The sequence below is a fragment of the Lytechinus pictus genome, chromosome 11 (assembly GCF_037042905.1).
Source record: "Lytechinus pictus isolate F3 Inbred chromosome 11, Lp3.0, whole genome shotgun sequence".
Lineage (NCBI taxonomy): Eukaryota > Metazoa > Echinodermata > Echinoidea > Temnopleuroida > Toxopneustidae > Lytechinus > Lytechinus pictus.
Window position 1 is genome coordinate 3,256,038 of NC_087255.1, and position 12,858 is coordinate 3,268,895.

Here is a 12,858-nt window from a genome sequence, read left to right on the forward strand (position 1 = left end):
TACACTTTTGAGAGTTAAAGTGCAATTGCCATCTATTACTCCAGTCTACCAGTGCATCAAGGTCAGCCAGAATAGCACAGAGGTCTTGATTGGTGGAGGCTTTGCCATAGAGTTTAGTGTCATCGGCATATATCTTGACTTTCCCCTGTAGGCTGTCTGGTAGATCATTGATGCAAAGTACAAACATTGCTGGGCCGAGGATACTGCCTTGCGGCACTCCGCTCCTTACCCTTGTCCAGTCAGATAATTCATTATTGACTTTAACTCTTTGTTGTCTTCCTTGGAGAAAGTCCGTTATCCAGGCTTTGATTTCGCCACCTATACCATAAGCCTCAAGTGTGGAGAGGAGGCGCAGATGAGGGACACTATCGAAAGCTTTTTGGAAATCCAGGTAGATTACATCAATAGGACTTCCTACATCCAGCATCACTGTCCATTCCTCCATAACCGTCAAAAGCTGTGTCACACATGAGCGTCCAGGAACAAAGCCATGCTGTTCATCACACAGAAGATCATTTTCTATAAGGTGGCCAACTATTTCATCCCGAATTAGTGATTTTAGGATTTTGCAAGGTACAGATGTCAAACTGATTGTTCTGTAATTTCTAACATCCACCTTGCTGCCTTTTTTGTGCACAGGTACTACATGACTGACCTTCCAGACACTTGGTAGTTTGCCCTCTTTTAGTGATGCATTGTAGATCAAGGCAAGGGGCTTTGCGATAGAAACAGCAGTTGCCTTCAAAACACATGAGTGGATGCCATCTGTTCCTGCACTCTTATATTTTGACAAACTCACTAGTTTCTTATAGACATCATCTTCTGAGATGGAGATGAAAGTTAATGGCTTTCCTGAATACTTTGATGCAAGTGACGGAATGGATGTCTTATTTTCATCAGTGAAGGTGGTTGCAAAGAACTCATTCAAAGCATCTGCTTTTCCTTTATCTGAAGATATAGGGGTTCCGTCTGGCCCTCTGATTTCCCCTAATCTACAGGATGTATTGAGCTTGCTATGGGCATACCGCCAAAATGCTTTGGGGTTGGACTTCACATTGTGAGCTATATCTTTCTCATAGTTTCTGCATAACTTCTTGGTGATAATTCTCAACTCTTTTGCCAATCTTTTTGCCCTCATGATGTCCACAGGGTGATTGGTTCTCTGTGCTTCCTTCCATGCACGATGTTTTTGGTTCTGTTTCCGAAGCGCCTCTTTAGTCATCCATCTCTGCTTCTTACGACTGTGTTTCGGTTTAGACAGAGGTATGAATTTCTGCATTTTGTCTCTCAGGATATCACAAAAGTACTTCCATGCATCATCAACACTTTTACCATTCAAAGCAGAGTCCCAATTGTTTTGGTCGAGTTCTTCACACATCTCCTCATACTGTGCTCTGTGAAATTGGTAATGAGGAGTGGAGTTAGGGATTTGGGGACTGTACACTGTCAGATCAAAGAGGATTCCAATATGGTCACTTCTTCCAATACCAGGCACATAGTCAACATGGTTAATCATACCTTCCTCATTGGTGAATACAAGATCTAGTGTGCTGGGATGTTGTCCTTCTCTGTATCTGGTATGTTCACTGATATGCTGGTAAAGAAAACAATCAGCAACAGTTTCTATAAATTCTTGTTCAGCGTGTGACCTTGCCCTTCCAAGATCCCAATCAATGTTAGGATAATTGAAGTCGCCAGCTATGAGGACATGTGAGGGGTTGACAGAGGTGACTTGTGTGAAGGCATCTTTCAGTTCCTTATGGTTGTCTACTGATGGACTCCTGTACATACATCCTATCAGCAGTTTCTCATATCCTCTAAGGCGCTCATCCAGATCCATACCGACTCTTGAAAATTGAACTGTAGATCACATTCACTGATGAGATGACAGAGATCATTAGCAACATATATAGCAACTCCTCTATGCCCATCCTCCAAGTTGCAGTGCATATCATACCCCTGTAGCATTAGATCTCCATGAGTCAGAGGGTTGTGATAGTTCTTAGGGAAGATCTCTGTTAATAGAACATTTTTTTTAATTCTTCTGCCGGAGATGAAAAAATGGCAGCCGTGTGTTGCCCTCTACGTTCAATGAGTTGTGCTTTTATCAATGCTTTCCGATTCGAATTTTCGATATCCTGGCGAACAATGCGAGCGACAAGTTCCGAACGCACGCACGTAGATTGCAAGCGCAAAGCAGCGGCACAAATTGCGATTTATAGCGACTGGTAAATATGTCTGTAAGGATGATGACGTCATCCAAGATGGCAACTTACGTTGACCAACGAAAGGATCGAAGATGACAATGTTTCGATCATCATTTGAAAGGAATTAGCGGTAACTGCGGTCTAAGGTACGATATTTCTGAATTTTATAAATTTTTTCGTAAATATGGATGTAATTTCTTTTTCATAATGTGACATTTTATGTACAAAAAAACGATAGGAAAATCGGGTTTCCGAATGTTAGATCTAACGTTACTGCTAATACGTTGTCTGTACAATGGCCTCCAAGCTCTTCAGTCTATGTATTGGTGAGTGAGCCAACGCAGTTCAGCGGAACAACCAAAATACAGAGACTGAAGCTTTTGGTCTAGGACACGGAGTGAAATACAGGTGAAGAGTAAGAAATTAAGCTATTTTTCTTTCTCGTTATATTTTTTTCTATAATTTTTATAATAAATAACATTTCCATCCCACCTTTGTCACTCGGAATATCCAATCGAGTTCACTTACCTTACCTTACCTTACCGCAAATACTGGAAGAATGCTGAATTAGCAGTCGAGCTTCCAGGTCTATCTTCTAATTTTGTCAGCTTCCTTCATGCTTCAATAAGTTTAAGGAGGCAGTGGGGCAAGTTGGTGAAAATTGACTTCTCATATCTAATTAAGAGTAGTGGGAATCATGCTTATCTTTCCAGTGTCGGTCTAGCCTGATTTTGAAGGTGTCTACTGTGGGAGCTTCAACTACCTCAGCTGGGAGAGAGTTCCAATCATTGACTACTCGGTGACTAAAAGCTTGCTTTCTCACATTTGTCTGCATCTTGGCTTTACAAGTTTGAACCTATGACCTCTTCTAGTACTGTCAGCTAGTTGAAAAAAGTGGTCTGGGTTAAGCCTGTCGACTTCATGAGTGATCTTATACACTTGAATCATGTCACCTCTCTTTATTTTGTACTCCAAGGATGGTAAGTTCAGGTGTTTAAGCCTTTCCTTGTATGGAAGATGTTTGATCCTGGAGATTACTTTTGTTGCTCTCTTCTGAACTCTCTCGACAGCCTTAGCATCAGCAATGTACTGTGGTGACCAGATGACATTTCCATATTCCAGGAGTGGCCGCACTAACCCTTTAAATAGTTTGGGGATAGTGGTCGAATCAAGACACTGGAAAGTACGTCTGATGCTGATCAGTACCCTGTTTGCCTTATTGACAGCATTTGACACTTGCTTGTGGAATTTTAGTTCGTCGTCAATGATGATCCCTAAATCCTTTTCTTCTCTAACTGCATTCAGTGCTGTACTCCCGATGTTGTAGTGCTCTCTTTGGTCACCTGATCCAACATGCAAAACACTGCACTTGTCAGTGTTGAATTGAAGTTGCCACTTTGAGGACCAGTCGATCAGTGAGTGCAAACTTGCTTGGAAAAGTTCACATTGATTTGGAGAGGAGACAGAAGAAAAGGCCTTAGTGTCATCTGCATAGTGGATTTCATAACATCAGGAAGATCATTGATGTACAACACAAACAATGTCGGGCCGAGCACTCTGCCCTGGGGCACCCCACTCTTTACCGTGCACCACTGATATCTGGCATTGTTTACTACTACCCTCTGGGTTTGGCCACTGAGAAAATCAGCAATCCAAGTTTTGAAGCTCCCTTGGGTGTTGTATGCATCTAGTTTTGCCACAAGACGTTGATGGGGTACACTGTCAAAGGCCTTTCTAAAATCTAGGTAGACAACATCAACCTTTTCACCTTGATCCAGTAAGGACCCGGGGGGGCCACTTACATTGTCGAGTGGATACCATGCGCGACCAAAAAAACACGTAAAAAGGATGTCTTTTTCAAGATAGGGCACGTTACGTACGTAATGTGATAAGGGTGTCAAAAACACAAAAATAATGGAAAAAGGGTATCTATTTCGCAAGGAAAGTTACGTGTTTAGGGTCAAATTTGTGGGGATGATGAAACAAAATTAAAATGTTTTATAAAGGATGTCCTCTTTGCCCCAACACTACGTGTTTAGAGTCCGATTTGCGCGAGGTGTGGAAGGTGGGGCTGTGCACCAAATGGTGTGTAAAGGTAAAACCGACTGACCCGTGACATAACAAATATCGCTGTACTTGTTTAGGGGTTTATTTCAGGGAATACTTGCCAAAAGTGTCGTTTTGTTTCCAATACTTGTTAAGGGTAGGGTTTCAGATGCCAATACTTGTTAAGGGGTGCATTTTCAGAATATGGAAAATACGTGTTTAGGGTGCTTTTCGAGACCCCATGGTCGCGCATGGTATCCACTCGTCAATTGAAGTAGCCCCCCCCCCCCCCCCGGGATTAAGGACGTCCAGTCCTCTAGTGTCTGGAGCAGCTGTGTAACAGTTGATCTTCCTGGGACAAATCCATGTTGGGAATCGCTGATTAGTTCATTCTCCATCAGATGATCAACGATCTTGTCTCTGATCAGCGACTCCATGATCTTATAAGGTACTGAAGTCAAACTTATTGGTCGATAATTAGTGGCTTCAGACTTGTTTCCCTTCTTGTGAACTGGAACAACGTGACTTGCTTTCCATGCTGAAGGAAGCTTGTCTTCTTTGAACGACTTAGTGTAGATGATGGCCAATGGTGTACACACTGAAGGTGCCGTTTCCCGTAAAATGCAAGGATGGATACCATCCGGTCCATTTGGAAAGCAGATCAAGTTTGCGATGCACATCCTCTGGGGTTATGTCAAGAGCAGATAAGCATCCAGTTGACTGTCTGCGTTCAAGCTGTGGGATGGAAGAAGTGTCCTCTTTAGTAAATGTTGTCTCAAAGAAAGCATTCAAGATTTCTGCTTTCTCTTCATCTGTTGAAGTGAAGGTACCATCTGTCTTTTTGAGATCAGGAAGCCCCTTTCTAGTCTTTAGATTATCAGATGCATATCTCCAGAATGCTTTTGGATCCATCTTCACATTCTTCGCAAGTTCCTTTTCGAAGTTACTTCGCAGTTCTCTCGTGAGGCACTGAAGAGCCTTTGCTAGTCTCCTAGCTCTAGCAATGTCAGTTGGGTGTTTAGTGACTTGGGCTTGTTGCCATGCACAATGCTTTTGTCCATGCAGTCTGAGTGCTTGATTATTCATCCATCTATGCTTTTTCTTACGTCGCCGTGATGAAGAACACGGTATGTGTTTCTTCATAATGTCTGTCAAGATTGTATGGAAGAATGACCAGGACTGTTCAGTATCCATGTCCTTCATTGACTGTTCCCACTCAACTTTATCAAGCTACTCACATATGTCATTGTATTGTCCAAGACTGAACTGAAGTTTTGGAAACTGTGCTTCTTTTTCTGGAGCTGAGAGGGTGATGGTCAAAATAAGCCCAAGATGGTCACTCAATCCAAGAGGAGGCAGTAATTCAATATCATCAATCAAATGGTCATTATTAGTGAACACCAAATCCAGAGTGCTGTCATTTTGTCCTACCTTATGTCTTGTTGGGAAATGGACTTGCTGGTGTAGGAAGCAGTCGGCTATGGCGTCTATGAATTCTATATCAACACCCCTCTTTCCATTTGGGAGATTGGAGTGTATGTCATATCCATCTAAATATAAGTCCTGTTCATGAAGTGGATTCTTGGCATTCTTTGGGCAGATCTCAGTCAGAAAGACCAAGTCCAATTTGTGTACTTCAAGAAGCATTAACAGTTCATTCCGCTTATTTAAAAGAGAACCACAATTTGTGTAGTATGCCTTCAGTGTACCTCTTTTCCTGTTATTTGGCATTGTTTGTTCTTGCTGAGTTTCATTTTCAGAGTTTACCTGCCACTCATCATCATCAACAGTTGAAGTCAAAGTGGAACTGTCACCACCACTTGTGATAGATGTCACAGTTTCATCCATATCTCTAGTCGCATCACCGGTATATTTATAAAATTCACTATTCAGGGTGAATAAGGAGATGTTGTTGCTTACAATGGATTCCCTACATGTAGTACATGTTCTTGTAGCACCTTTGTTTCCATCTGTGGCGAGTTGTTCCCTCCTTCCTCTGTATGAACTCGCACCATCTATTTGAATGCATTCATGTAGGTTCCTTCTGTTATTGGTGATAGCAGACTGATTATCTCCATCTGTGGCAAGTTCTTTGCTATTCACTTGGTATGACAATACTTCCATTCTGCTATTGTATTCATGTGACGTCCTTCTCCTATCAACTTCAATATCACTTTCATTCCCCTCAGTGTTTAATCCAATGTTACCATTTCTAGCTACATTATTTACTGTACATCCATCATCTTCATCAGAACTATTAACAACCGATTCATTGTCACTTAAGTGATAATACATTCCATTTTCATCATCAAAATCATCAGTTTCATTACAGTTACTAACATCTTCACTGCTGTTGTAAAGTGGTGTAAGGTCTAGTCACAGCTCTATATTTTTATCAGTATCTGTGGAATTCTGAGCCTTGGGATCAACTGAACCTTCATAGTTGAGGTTAGAATTCCTAACTGTTTTCAACTGCTCACTCTGCTTCTCTTCTGAGGGATCAGTGTCATGGTCGAAATCTGTAGCTATATTCAATTGACGCTGCTCATTATCGAGTGGTAAGTTAATTGAATCCATGTTGCTATTTAGTTCAGTTTCATTTAGGATTGCATGTCCTTTTCCAGTCTGTGGGGTATTAGCAGTGACCCCTACATTGCCTGTCTGCACCTTGGGACTAGTGTTCACCTCACTTCGCTTCAAAATCCTAGGGATGTCTGACATCTGCCGCCCATCAATATGTATACTTTCATTTAATGTTGGGAAGTCAGTATACTCATCTCCCTTTCTGCTAGGTTTGGTCAGGTGTTTGTGAGACCGTATGTCATCATTGCTTGATATGCCAATAACTTCAACATCAGATCGCTTTGGTTGAGGGCTTTGTGTGTTTGCGCTATATGAGTTAGTCCATGGATTGCTGGATCTGTGAGCATTTCCCAAATTCACAATTCTACCTCCACAAATTATACATCTCTCACCATTGGCCCTACGCATTTTGAGTTCATCCCGCATCAGTTTGTGTATTTTTCTTTCAGAGGGTGTTCGGTCAGGGTCAATAAATATATTCTTGTAGAACCCTTGATGTCTCAGCATTTTAGCTTTGTACAGAATCTCATCTCTGAACTAGGAGAATCGTCGGGATGTTATTATCACGGCGCTTGTATCCAAGTCTGGTTACTTTCACAATGTTTGTGTTCTTGATCTGCAGAACAGTCAGAATTTTTGACACAAAATGAATATCGTCATCTTGTCTCTTAGCAAATGTCTCTGATTTGCTCTCTTCTCCATTATGGATGATGATATTATTTCTTCTTCTATCCCGGTCTCTGTACTCTTCGAGAACTGGTATTGCATCTGGAATTGCACCTTGAGAAAATTTTCCTGTCTTTTGATCATCATCAACTACTGACGCACTTTCACCATAGCAGGCATTATCTATACAACGGATAGGTGATTTGTCTACAATACGGTGTAAATCTGCCTTTAGCTGTTTATTGTCAATTTCTAGCCTGGCGATTTTTGCCTCAATCCTTTGCTTCATATCCATGACAGGGTCGAAGTTCTCAGTCTGTGTACCAGTGACAGAGTTGAAGTGATCTGTCTGTGTCCCAGAGACGGAGTTGAAGTGGTCGGTCTGTCTACCATAGACAGACTTGAACTGATCTGTTTGAGTTCCAGAGACAGAGTATGCATTGCTTTGATAGGATGGTGTGGTTTCATCTACCGTACATGGAGTAGCTAGTGCACATAACTTCAATTTTGCTTCCAGATCGCATGCCATGCAGAAAAAATGAATGGTACTGCATTTTCCAATGTCCTTGATTTTTTTTGGTTTCAAGATTTGCACATTGTGGGCATAACCATTTCTTACATACAGTAGTTCACACTCGACTAGAGACGTTGTGCGGGTCCCCTGACAACCGTCACAATGCAGGTCAATATCAGTCGATGGGAAATCTGATGATTTACTTATGTCTGATACATTTTTCTTCCTTCCTCTTTTACTCTTTGTAGGTGCACTGCCACTGGTACTGTTTTTACTCTTTACGGCAGTGATATGCCGATGCTGACTACCAATTGTAGAATTTCCTGAGCAGTAACTTGGGGAGTTGCTGCTGTTGAGGATTAGCGGGGCATTACTTTTGACTTGTCGCTTTGAATTTTGACTTGCTGATGGAGTTACATTTTCGCCATTCAAGCTTGATAAGTTAGCCTTTCTTGAAGTTTTCCCACGTTTATTTCTCTGTGAAGCTTGATGTGGGATTGTGCTGCTAGCCATTATACTACTTGCAGAGTTTAATGATTGGCAAAAAATGCAGCACAATTAGTGATACTGATACTAGAGGCACTGTAATGATCTACAATAATGGCTATGAGGGTAAGATCCTTGTCAGCTGATAATATTCTAACTCTTTCAGCCAACAATCCTTCACAGACACAGTGATGGTTAATTCTTGCTCTTCTACAGTCCAGAGATGTAGTATGAGTGTGTCCTTAGTAGACTAGGTAGGCTTTACATTTATAGTAGGCTAATGAAGTAGGGTGAATTCAGAAAATCCACATCATCCATATTATCACAAATGATCAAGAAATAGTGCAATCAAAACTCATCAATTGACAACCTCAAGTTCTTCAATTTGGTGTAAAATATCTATAAATGGCAATTAATCACAAGGATAGTTATACTTGCTAGACTGTAACTTGGTAGAGATGTCTATGTGCCACACAACCTCTTGTTGACATGTCCCACTAGAAATCCAGCATGTGGGACCAGAGCCAGGCAGAGGACATACAGATGCAGGGAGACTCAAAATTTTCAGCTTCAAAATATCCTTTTTGATGTCAAAAATATCCCACCAAAATCAACAATCTGGATTGTAACAATCTAATTAGCAGAATAATAGCAACAAAACTCAAAAAACCAGAAGGATCAAAGAGATTTAAATGGATTTTCAGACACAGAAGTAACCTCCATTCTTGCCCCACTCTCTCCTGCTTAAGTCTCATCTACCCGAAGTTCGGGTAGGTGGAGTGTAGTGTAGCAGTAGTGAAGTGGAGTGGAGCCTGCTGCACAAACTTCGCTCGAGGTACATCACCCACAGCGATGTTCATGCACGTGCAGGCTCCACTCTACTTTACTACACTCCGCTCCACCTAGCCTGGCTTGAGGATTCCTAAATAGACAGCTGGCAGCCATCTGTTTCGAGAAGTTTTTAAACATTAAATTTTTTTTTTAATTTCTCGTACACAGACGGCTCGCTATTGTGCAGCCACCATTATGGGGTTAACAATGCAAAATCCCCCTGACGGGGCTCATTGATGTTTGTCTTTATTTCATCATGTTCATAAAAATATATCAAAACTTTAGGCTCACAATAGTATTTGTATACTAACCTCACACCATGAACCGCGTGTAGATCCCTCGATCCGTTTGTCAACAAAGCAAATACAATAGGTCTGACCCTTGAACATGTTGAACCGCTTTGTTATGACGTACATTCGATTAGCGATGTTACCTTTATCTTTACCTTTACCCGAGATTCTGGAAGAATGCTGTGCATCCCAGCAGTCAGGTTTCCAGTTCTTTGCCATTTTCATCCATCTCAGTGATTGGTTTGGTGTCTGCTCAGTGTCGTTTTGGCTCAGATCTCTATCTTCTATAACTTAGGGGTTTGCTACTCATATGGTGAGCAGAACCGCTGGTCTGCCACACCTTGTCCAGTCTGATCTTGAAGCTATTCACAGTCTGAGCTGTAACTACCTCTTCGGGGAGTGAGTTCCAGTCATTTGTGACCCGCTGGCTGAATGAATCTTGCCTCAGTTTGGTCAAGCATCTGGGTTTAGAGAGCTTCAGACTGTGACCTCTTGTATTGCCTGCTGAAAGTTCAAAGAAGGCATCACTTGGGATGCATTCAAATCCATGAACAATTTTGTACACTTGGATTATGTCTCCACGACGTCTGCGGTACTGAAGGGATCGGAGGTTGAGTGCCTTCAGTCTCTCTGTGTTACAAAATGCTGTTTGGAGGCAGCAACACACGACCTGCATGTAAATGTTTTCAATACGGCCGATCGACCGTACCCCACCGGCGCGGCCGGGAAGGGCTGGGGCGAGGGGTACGATCGAGTTTGATGAGTGAAGAGCAGTCACGATGTGTGGATTGTAGTGAATTGAGATCGTGTTTTGTGAGGTTTTGTGGCCATTTAATATTCATATTTTGTTAAGATTTTGGAGTTATTTATGTTGCTGTTCTGTGTATTCTGAGGAAAAATATGTTTTCTGTGATTTGCCGTTTGAAATGCCAATTTCCGTTTCAGAAGGCCTTTTCCGCGAATTCCGTCCGTTTTCTGCGATTGCGGAAAATCACTGTCCCTAATAATCACGTATTAAATTTTAGTATTAAGTAATAATTTGTATCTATAAATTGTTCTTCAAAACGGCATTTTGTAACATCACTAATCGAATTTACGTCATAACATGTTCAAGGGTCAGACCTATTGTATTTGCTTTGTTGACAAACGGATCGAGGGATCTACGCGAGATTGGTCTGGTAAGAAACATTAAAATTTTCATCTTTTTATTAAACAATTTTGGAACCTTCCAGTCAGTCGGCAAGCCCTTAAAAAGTGGCTTCTTTTTATATCCAAGTGATATTCATGACTTGAGTGTTTTTGCATTGTTAATGAGCTTGGTGCGGTCCAAAACACCTCTTTTTATTCTGCCATTGCTGCTCTATTGGCCAAATTTCATGTTTTTGGTATCTTTATAAAGAAAAATCATTCTTTCAGGTCATGTGTTTGGATTGTTTAAAAAATGTTGTATTATAGGGGAAACTTTTGATCTAAAACATTATAGAAAATAATTATTTTCATGAGCAAACAAAAGTTGTTGTTTTTACCCTTAATTTCTGTTTGAGCACAAATGATTTTTAGATTATGATAAAGCTGAAGATCTAAGCTTTAATATGATATAAATTTTATAAGAAGAGATATTTTAGATGGGTCAGCAGCCAGCTTTTCATAGGCTAAGTACATTTAGCAGCTCAAAAACAAGAATACTGCGCTCTGATTGTCATAGAGACCACACACCCACGCAAATTCCAATGTTCCCCACACTGGGCCTCTGAAGGTCACACTCAACATGTGGTAATCTCTTCAAATTACCCGCACCTGTTGTTTTGAAAACATTATTCAGCCAATCAGAACTCTAGATTTCATGCTACTCAAAAATTTCAGAAATCTCGTCTTGCATCTTGATGGAAAAGGCTGGCTGCTGACCCATCTAAAAGATGTCACATATATCAAGAGTGACATTGTATGAAAGTAGAGAGTTTGAGCTTTCTGATGATATAAATAATGTTTTTGCCCAAAACACAAAATTTTGCACAATTTGCAAGACAAAACAGAGGAAGACAACTCTGTTTGAGGGCTATTTTCAGGCCTGAAATTCACCTATTTATCAAAATATTTTCTTGAAAAGAAATAACCAATATAAAAGAGTAACGTTTACTCTTTCCTATGGTACAAAAATAATAAATTTTACTCAAGGAGAAAATGGATAAATTCTTTGAGGAAAAAAGTCTCACAATTCACGAGATTTTGTAGGGATATGAATTCAGCCACAAGAGGATTTTGATAAATCTGGCTCATTTGCTCATTAACATCTCATGATTAACTGAAATACTGACACAGAAAACTTACTTTAAATATTCTGATAATATATTAGAAATTAACATTCGCCTCGAATGAGTAAAGAGATGAACATTTTTTGATAGACTATGGTAGAGAGTTCCATAAATCGGGACTGTGGTGTCTTATGGATCTCTGTGCAATGAGCAATTTTGGGTTGTTTAAGTGAAAATTTGAAGAGTTCTGTGTAGGGTATGAATGAATAGATGTGTTCCTTGTATGAAAATTGTGGAATGAAGATGGAAGCATGTTATTTATGTAGTTGAACATCAGCAGTAAACTTTGAAGTGAATTTATGTCAAATACTGTTAGAGTCTTTAGTTTATGGAATAATGGTTTTGTGTGTGCTCAAAATACTGTGAATCAGTTCACATTTTGGGTCAATGGACATAATGGTAAGTGGTAATGGTTTATTTAAAAAATTCAATAGCAGCCAAAGGCTGAATTGCAGAATCGTTTTACAATAATGATATAAACATGATAATAAGTCACATAATTACACAATTCTTTATATTAAACAGATCAAAATAATATTTCAATATCATATTAGTGTTCATTAGCTGCTATATCGAATTGCGTAAAGCAGGCGAGACTGCCAGAGGCATTCCACTTGTTAAAATTGATGTTACCTGCTGTAGAACTATATGTCTTGATAACAGTAACCCCCCCCCCCTCAATTTGTATCTCAGACGTCTCTCCCACTCGTTTAATTTTCCAAGGTTGTGTTTCTAAGACATAACTCTCTCACTTTGTATTCATTTCCTCTCTTATATTTATTGCTACAATACCTCTAATTACCTGCCTATTTGAATAGGCTCAAATAAGAGCTCATTATAAAAAAAATGATTACTTCTTGTAATTGAACTAAAATTTGATTTTGTTAACTTCATTATTTTGAATAAAGTTATTATAATTTATT

At 40.2% G+C, this 12,858-nt stretch overlaps 1 protein-coding gene across 1 annotated transcript in view; it reads left to right on the forward strand.

Annotated features, from left to right (window-relative positions):
• Positions 1 to 12,858, forward strand: part of LOC129271098 (protein KRI1 homolog) — a 101,991-nt gene that overhangs the window by 11,003 nt on the left and 78,130 nt on the right. The window lies entirely within an intron of this gene.